This window comes from Mya arenaria, chromosome 17, assembly GCF_026914265.1.
Source record: "Mya arenaria isolate MELC-2E11 chromosome 17, ASM2691426v1".
NCBI lineage: Eukaryota > Metazoa > Mollusca > Bivalvia > Myida > Myidae > Mya > Mya arenaria.
Genome location: NC_069138.1, coordinates 30,164,797 through 30,174,789, shown reverse-complemented (window position 1 = coordinate 30,174,789; position 9,993 = coordinate 30,164,797).

Below are 9,993 nucleotides of genomic sequence, written 5' to 3'. Positions count from 1 at the left end.
ATATTTTGTTTTCATTTTCTGTCTTTGAATGAGCCAATTTTGCGTAAATGATTGAAAACCAATGAAAATAAGACTGCTGACAAAAGATCGGATATTTATGTTTGAAAATTAAAATGCACTTTGTTCTGATGGAAAGCAGTACATAGGCGCCTATTGTGTTAAGCCCATCTGCTCAGACTACTGAGGTATGATTGGCCAGTTGCAAGTTTTTACCTTACCTACCGTCAAGATAATAGAGTTTTGTGACAAACGAAGTCGTTATTTGATATTTATGACTTTTTACATCACTGATTATCAAATGAAGAAGATGTAAAAGAAATATTGCTGGATGAGTAGAAAATGGTCTAAATTTCACTGCCAGGGTTCTTAAACAGACACTTGCCTCGTCGAATATAATATTTACAATATGTAAAGAACAAACATGCACACAGGCAAGTAGGGTCCATGTTGAAACTTTGGAAAATGGTCTGCAAAATTGTCTCTTCTGTTAACATTATTTAAATTTGCACATTTAAGAGTATGTGTATATTTTTCTTTAATAGGCAAGACATTATAAGTTTCATTGTTTAAAAGCCAGGAAGTTTTACATACATATATGCACAAAATGTATATGTACTATCAAGTTGATCAACATTATACATGACATTAACAGCAAAATGAAATTTGAATATTGATTGAAACACATGGTTTAACAATCAGTTTTCTGATTTACCAAGGGTGCTTGTAAAAGAAAGCCTACATGTTAATCTTGTGGTATTGGCGAAGCCTTTGTGTCATAGTCAGCAGCGTCGTGCCACGAATTTTGATATTTTGCCACATCTTTAAATATTTAATATCCTTTAATACATAAAGATGAAACTTATTGTCAAATTGCATGTATGTATCACAAGATGGAAAATATTTGTATTCATGATATAATTAGTGTTAGAGGAAAAATGCATTTGATAAAATATTTAGTATATATTAGTTATATTTTAGGTCACCTGCGCACGATATGCTGAAGGTGAGCTATTATGATCGATCTATGTTCGTTGTGCGGAGTCCATCGTCAATGTTTGCTTTAAACAAAATCTCCGAAACCGCTGTGACAATTTTATAAAACTACACAGGGATGTTCGTTGGGTGGTGCCCTTTCTAAATTATTTTAAAAAAAACAACATGCATACCTTGCCATGGAAACCGAAAGGAAAAACTTCAACAATATTCTTGACAAACCCATAAGGCTTATATATTTGAACATTTCATGTAAGGAGTTGTTTTATTTGTTTGCAGAACCGGTCGTTTTATTGCTATATCTAAGGCAGCTAAATGTTGGCTGCAATTTAAAAAAGCTGACTATTTCCAACAACAAATAATTCCGAACTAACGTTTCCTTCTGCCAATTAGACTAAGCTAAGGGACTGGATTTTTGTGAGTCAGACATAAATGATATGAGTGCTGTCACATTCGTTTCTGCCATTGCTTACTTCACCTTACAGCCAGTTCCGGAGCATTTGATGCACAGTATCCCTCAGCTGCAAACATTCACAGCTATAACAATGACGCGGTCACATCGTTAGATCGCAGAGAGGAGATTAAAAACAAGGGATGTTAAATATACTTATTATCTAACTTCAGGTTTAAAGTCTGGACTCACAACTATCCTGAAACAGTCAAGGCCACATGTTGTGTCCGTTCACTGCCTGGCACATAGCTTGGAGCTAGCATTTAACGATTTGATTATGAAGCAATTTAATGTAATTGCATGTCAGCCTGCCATCATAACATGTCAGTAATACATAACTATATAGACAGATATTATGTCAGTTTTGCATAAAAGTATGGCAGTAGACATAATAGCATAGTATGTCACATCATAAGACAGTTATGGCTTTCCCTACTGATATTTACATTTCTGATTTTATCTCTCATGCATGATTGTAATTAGCATATGTAAATAGCTAGTTACCCACGTGTAGTTACCGTTAGTCAATACAGCATCAGTGTGACATAATGGCAAACAATTTATTGTTAAGAAAATATGACTATTTTTTGTGATAATGCTTCTGAACTAAGATGGGTAATTGACAGGACAAACACTTCTGCAATGAGCTACCGATAGAAATGTGAAAAAGAGAACAGTTCAAGCCATATTTTTGGGAAGTGCATTTTAATCATCGCAATTACTTTAAAAGGCCAATCATCGGATTATTATGTATTCGCAATGGTGTTAACCACGGGCATTTACGGAACATGCATTAATGTCACCGAGTCACCTCAATCAATCTTGTATCAGTATTTCAATCTTGACGACATAAGCATGTTCTAGTGATTCGATACTGTTTTGTCTCAACTCCAGCGACCGCTTTTCCTTCTCATGTCATTTTGTCCTACGTTTCCTTGTGTGAAATAGATATGACATATATAAATTTAATACACTACAGCTAAATATAGTAGCCTCTTGATTTTGATAAAGTAACTATATCACAATCTATAATAAAGTAGCATATACCTTTTTCTAAACATGTGGCCGAGCCAACTCAGATTTCAGTTTCAATCGGAACGACTTAGATAAATTGGACTTGTATCTCTACCGTCATTACCAGTGAAAAACGTATCAAATAAAAACAAAAAAAAACCCAGTTTGCAAATTACATAATGTTTACAATTGGTTTACAATCGCAATAAGATTGACACATGACGTCGACGTCTCTGAAGACGGAGATCAACGGCGAACTGCTTAATCGTGATCTAGCTAGGAACTCTGCTTGGTAAGCCAAGTAGTACAAAGCTGCTTATGATGAGTAAAGCGAGTCATATTATACCTCAATACATGAAATACGAAAACAATATGAGACCGTTACCTATAAGAGGCTGATCAGCTGGTTAAGTTGGCAGGGCAGAGATAAACTTGACGAGCCGTTTTAAAGGTCACAAATGACATTTGTGGAAAAGAATAACATAATTATAGACTGGTCCCGGAGCGTACAAAAAGAATATGAGACTGTCTCATCAGTGTCGTTAAAAAGTAAAAAAGGATATTTCTATACATAAATAAACTCTCTTGTAGACTCATCTGACACTAATCTAGGGAGATAACATTGTAGAGCTGGACGGCATCGCTGACGAACTGACGGTTGGACGCGCAAGCTGATACACACCACGAAGGAGACGGCGGTGTTGGTAGGTATATTCCTAGGTCAATTTTTCAGGATTGTTTCGATTTGCCGAAACTAAACAATATATCTTTTAAGTGGCAATCCAGTAAGCTATTGCAAATACTCGATTTTAAACAAACATTGAATGTAGAGTAACTGATTTTAGGTTACGTTTGACGTATCTCAAATCAATGTTGCCAAAGTGAGGCTAAACGATCTACTGAAGACTGCGTTGTTCTTGGTCATGTTATGGTAAGCAGCATCGTGTGCCATGTAGATCGTTTATTTATTGGTCATCTGTTAAAGACAAATGATGTTCAGGGTCTGATGAGATTATCACTAGTAATAAAAAGCGTAAGATTACGCTGCCTTAGAGTCTGTCAGTTGCTCTGAAATAATTAAGACAGACGTAAGACGTCTGCCTATGCACATTAAATAAAAAAAAAACGAAAACCAAATTTTAATTATTTAATTAAAATGTGTTTAGAAGCGGTAATAGAGCTGGTGAAAAAAGGCCGAAAAGTGAAAGTGTTACCACTTTAGCCACAACAGTAAGTGAGGACAATGTGCCAGCAATGCGTATCTTGTCATGTGTTGCTGTAAGGATCGACCAAAACTGATAAGACTGCAATGCATCTATACAAAAGGATGTTCATTACAAGAAAACATTGATAAGGAAGCACACAATGCGCGGAAATCGTTCAAATATCAAGCACAGTGCAACATTTTGTAGGAAGCAGAGATGATGTGAGTACCTGGGTGCAGAATTATGTGTGGTATGTTTGTGTCGTTTGTATTTTATTATGTGGTGTTTATATGAGCGTGTCCCTCGTGCATTGTTATTCAGTGCCTTGCCCCTTAACAGGGCTTATTTTGGAGTTTGCGACTTCTGGGCTTGTCCCTGCGGTTTTTATTTTATTATTTAACAAACAACTAGACTTAAGCGGACCTTATCGTATCATAGTGAGCGGTCACTATTTATGTCGTTAGTCTTACAACAATTAAATCAAGACCTCTGCTAACCAAGATCAAGCGAAAAATATGTAACAGGGGTAAAAAGAACGAGAGGTGTTCCGGGTCTGATTTTGTAATCACAACATGGGAGAAAAAGCCTAAAATATATATACAATGGCTAAATAACTCCTCCAAACAAAATATTAAAAACCGTACATTAATAATTACACCAAGTAATAAAGCAAAGTTAATAAATAAAACGTACCAGCGGTGTTAAAAGTATTGTCTTGCAACAATGTATATAATTAAAGACAAAATGTTCTTCAGATGTAAAACTAACGACTGTCAGGACGAGAATGTACGAAAGATTGAAAGGCGGGAATGTAACGGGTAGTTTCATGCATAATTGAATTCTTATTATAGTTGTTGGAACACTAAAACGCGTACACAATGAACACTTCCACCGATAAAATATTATTAAATTGTCTCCTTTATCCTGTGTGAAAAATAATACAATGTAAAATTCCATTTAAAAATAGGAAACCGCATATAACTGGGCACTGTTAAGTACATATTTGAACGGGTTATTGTCAGTTAGTACCAACAAAGAATGACCATAGGGTTTGGCGGTAATGGCCAACTTCAGTGTGAGGAGTTCAAGCTTATGAGTTGGGTAATTCCGCTTACTCACTCGAAGTTCCCGACTGGCGTAGGAGATAACCCGCTCGACACCGCCAGGCTCCTGCACAAGAACTGCACCTAGGCCTGAACCTGAGGCGGCTGTGTGATTTATAAATGGCAATGAATAGTCAGTAATACCTTATATTGGGAGTTTGGTAAAGTGCCTCTTAACCGAGTCAAATCTAGACTGCATGTCCTGTCCCCGATCTCATGATGCAGGAGACGTTGCTTTCTTTCTAAACGTGCGCGACATAGTTCTCGTACAATGGCCCTTCCAGTACTTCAACAGTATCCTCAAGTCTAGGAAATATGTAGGCATCTTTGTGCGTTCTGTTATTCAACATACGATAATCGACACAGAAGCGCAGACTGCCATAGTTTTTCCTTACTAATAGAACATTGTCGAACGGCCTTATAGACGCACATGCTACCAGATCTTTAATGTGTTGTCCAAAAACATTACGACGGAAAAAACAACAAATAAAACAGGATTTCATGAATATAAATTAAGGAAATCTTTCTCTACATTTGTTAATGAACATAGTATTCACTAGTCAATTGTAACCACGTCCCCCCAGGTCCGGGGAATAGCGGGGTCAAACCAAGCCCGGGCAAAATTCTCCGCCAAATGCCCCCGCACCCCAAGGACCCTTGGTAAGGCCCATTTTTCGCTATATTTGGTGCGAAAACAAAACCACCGCATTCACCCGGCACTGCGGGGCCACCCTGAAAGTAAAAACTCGGCCCATTTTCCCGGCTATCTCGGGGGCGTGGTTACAATTGACTGGTGCATTATATTAAAGTACAAAAGTAGTCTTAAATCGCTGATTGCGAATAGTATTGCTCATCCCAATTTTTATGGTGATCTTTAAAAGAAAATTCGTAAAACTAAAATGTTTTCAGCAGCTAGTTGGGCAGGTAGATCAATGAATTGCTATGGTTTTATATAACTTTTTGACCGTGGATATAACGGCAATACTTCCAAGAGTACTTGCCTTCTTGGTTTTGATGATTAATTCCTCACACCATAGATAAGGATGAAAATGGCGTCCATAAATAATAAATAAACGTTCATTGCTTTGATTTAATGGAAATTTTGCAGAATCATGTTATTTTTAAAACCGCCTTTTTCTGCTCCCATGCCATTTCCGGGCTTGCACAAACTGAAAATGGCTGCCCCCTTTGAATTCTTTATCTTATAGGGAAAAAATATTTTGTTGACCGTCTCTTTAAAACGCTGTAGGTATTTCACTCTTATATTGATGAATTGAAAACTATCGTTAAGTAGTTTTGGTTAGCTTTGGTTTGTTTGGAAATCGGATGTTTACGCAGTTGTATAGTTTTCGGACAACGAATGGAATATAGGTAATTCGGATACTGAAATCTTGTAATACAAAAAACACATAAAATATTCGAAAATCAATATGTCAGTGTGTTCATAGTATAATAGAATACATAGTTTAAATATTAATTGTTGGAATACTGTGTTTGATAGTGTTATTTTTTAAAATGTATTCAACAAAAATGAATAATGCCTGTTAAGTTATACTGTCTATATAGTATCATTTAATATGCAAGTATTACCAGTCTAACTTTCGATTGTACTCCATTATATTAATTTAAGTTTTAATGTGAATTGATAAAAAAGACATTATTTGTAAAGATTAAAACTTTACATATGGCTGTGAGTGTGCCAGAAGTAGGAATCCATATTTGGTAACTTTACTAAACATGAGAAATTAATATATTTTCCTTGGCTGAACTTTCACTTATTTTAATATTTTAAAATTTTCCATGAGAAACCTTGAACGAATATAATTTTTACCAGCATTGATTACTGTTGCAGACAAAATTAGGACTTGGCATTTAAATAGTTTTGTTAATTTAAAACAACTCTTTGGGTGTCCGGACGAAACTCCTATCCCCACTCTAGGATGCAATGTGCCTTATATCTTCCATTTAGGTCTAAAAGAAGAAACAAACTAAATAATCTTGCCACCTTTATAAAAGATGCATATAGACTTGGAAATAACATATTAAACAACACTGTATAGTATTTTTTCTTTGCATAATACATCCATGATGTGAAATGTTTTGATTTGTTCCCTTGTTTTCATCTTTATGAGCTCAAGCATTCCTTAATATTTAAGTATCACTTTCTTAATAGGTAGCAACTCATACTCGTGTATTGCTAATTGAACATTAAATTAGTATTTATTCATTTTTTATAATCTAGTTATATATTATGATGAGAAACTTTAATTTTAAACCGAATAAATTCTGTTCTGTTTTGTTCATCTCTTTCACTTTTCTACACTCTGTGCGAAATAACTCACTAACAGGTTTATTATCTTATATTTGGTCAGGTTGGTAAAACAGGTAACTCTATTTGCCATTCTTAAGTTTTTTGAGGTCAAATTGTTTTGGAACATGGAACTTATTCTACCAGTAGAAGTAGAAATATAACATTTATAAATGTTAGTATACATGGACAAAACTACCCAAGGTTCTTGGTCCCCCTTCATACTGGAAAACATTACTGATTAGTTGCACTTGCAGACAGTGTTGGCTAGATCAGACTGTATGATAATGCACTGTCATGTCTCCAGTATAAAGTATTATCTTTATAAAACAGGGGTATCACTGGATACCATCCAGTTCATTGTAGCCAAGGTTAGGACACAATGTTTCTATAAGTTTTAAATAACCGTAGTAAGTAGTTCCTTAGCGATATTTTTCTTGTATATTGCAGTTTGGTTTAAAGTATCCGTAATTGGCATTACATTCGCATCATCCGAACACTAAAACATTAAACCATAATGAAATTTCTCAAGAATTTTAAATTTATGACAAAATCTCTGTTGTGCTTCAGTTACAGGCTTAAAATCTAAATGTTATTTCGTAATTTCAGCCAATGGTTCAAACATTCATACTTTTCCCCTATCCGCTGTGCTTACACTGGAGGTCGCCATTTTTGGGCCACGCCAGACGTACTCCTGTTGTGCAGAGTACGCTGGGAACCAGACAACTGGCTAAGGATGCTCCAGCGTGTGCCGTCTCTTTGTTGTAAAATTTAACCTAGTGTAACATATTACATAGTGTTACTGATACCACACTCCAGGGACAGGTGTATATAATTAGATTGCATAACCCGTCTGGTACTTGTATTACCTATCTAGGGTGGTGTGGTATATAAAAATCGGTTTTGACTACTAGAGAGAGAGCTTTGGCCAGAGAGCTTCTTGGACGGGGAGCCTTTTAGCAGGGAGGACGTTAATATCTCCCGGTATTAGGATCCGACGCTGTTTAGAACATTTAATAAAGCTACTTAAACGGAGCGGGCGTTGTGCTTGAACGACACTTAGGTGGTAATCATTTGGAAGAAAAGTTAAAGTAATACATTTCGTTTTTCATTTAAATAATGTTTTCTGTTTGCTGCCAGTTTTAGTACAATTATGTTTGTTTTTTATTATAAAACTATATGATTACACAGTTTCAATCCTTTTATTTCCTAAGGCAGACAAGTTCTGCATGGTATCTTTGAAAAAGGTTGCATTATTAATATTAATTAATCTAAATTGTATTCCTTCGTCTACATATATAGATGGAATCCCTAGCTTATGTTTATTATCCCCCGCCTAATCGAAGGTTTTGGGAGGGGGATATTGTTTTGCCGTTGTCCGTCCGTCTGTCCTTCCGTCAAAAACTATATCTTGGTAGGCATTGATCATAAAATTTTCAACCTTGATCAGAATGTTCCCCTTGATCATATCTCCTTCACTTGTAAAAGTGGGTCACATGGGGTCAAAAACTAGGTCAAATCTTAGATAAATCTATGGAACTTACTAGAGGCATTATACATGGTCAAATACTCATGAAACTTAATCAAAATTTCTCGTGGACGTATATAAAACAGCGTCACATATGATCGAAAGTTAGGTCACTATGTCAAATCTTACAAAAGCATTCGAAATCATAATAATTATTACAAATGTGACTTTATATACAAAACTGTTAATTCAAAAAATTCCAAATCAACTAATATCCAACGTTCATTACGGTCCATTTTACTGCAGCCATACATGCTATAACATGCTATCCTTTTTTATGGCAAATTTGGGTCTGATATTCGGCCCCATTCCCCATCCAGAAAAGTATATATTTTTCCCCAGTTATTGTCATAAATTCCCCTTTCGTTAAAATATTCAATCAACACTTATTTTCATGTTTGACATCCAAGTCGGAAATCGGGTAAATACCGAGTCGTTGCCGTTTTGTAACCACCGTTTTAACTGATTCAATTCAGTCATGTTCAAAAGGCGCTTATGGATAATGAAACTGAAATCCTTTAGCGACCGGTCTGTATAGATCAGCTGATTTATACAATTGATTTCTGCACATCAGACAAGCGTCCAGCAGATGGTGATAAAACTATTGTCAAAACTTTTTTCTAGCAGTTTACTATCAATTATTTTGAGGTTTGTGTTCTCTTTGTTCAACATATATACTTAATTTAATAATATGCTGCATTCCTAGAGCAAAGATACTTAATTTTACAAATCCACTTCAAAGATATACAAAATAGTAAAGTTATATAAATAATGTTTTTTAATAAAACAGACAACAATCAATGTCAAAAAAATAATAGTATCAAGTTTCATAAGAAGAAGGTAAGTTTCTTTTGACAATCAGTAAATCACAAAAAGAAAAACAAAACACATTTTTCTGATTAACATGATGCAGACACCAAGGTGGAACCAATGCTTGATGAATGATGATGCCATCATCAGTTCTGATCCAGCAATGAGCTTTCTGCCAGACATGAGCGTGATGCTACCCACTTCAACTGCATGTGTTGAAAGGCTTCTCAGCCTCTTGAACTCCCTTTGTACACCTGCCAGGAGCACTCTAGGCGAAGAAAATCTAGATGCTCTCATACTCGTATGCTGTGCAAAAAAATAAACTCTCAGACATCAATGCCATAATTGACATAATCAAAATAAATAGGAGGGACATCAACCTGTGATATGAAAGTAAATACACTATTATGTCCAGTTTTACTTCCTTTTGCATCCAAAAACTTATTTAGTAGCATGTATGATGATGGCCTGATTGGTATGATGATCCCCTATTTGTCAGTTCGCGACTCAAATTTCCCCTGTCAAAAGGCCCTGTCATGCTTCCCCAAATTCTAAAAAAGGGGCTGTTATATAGGAATATT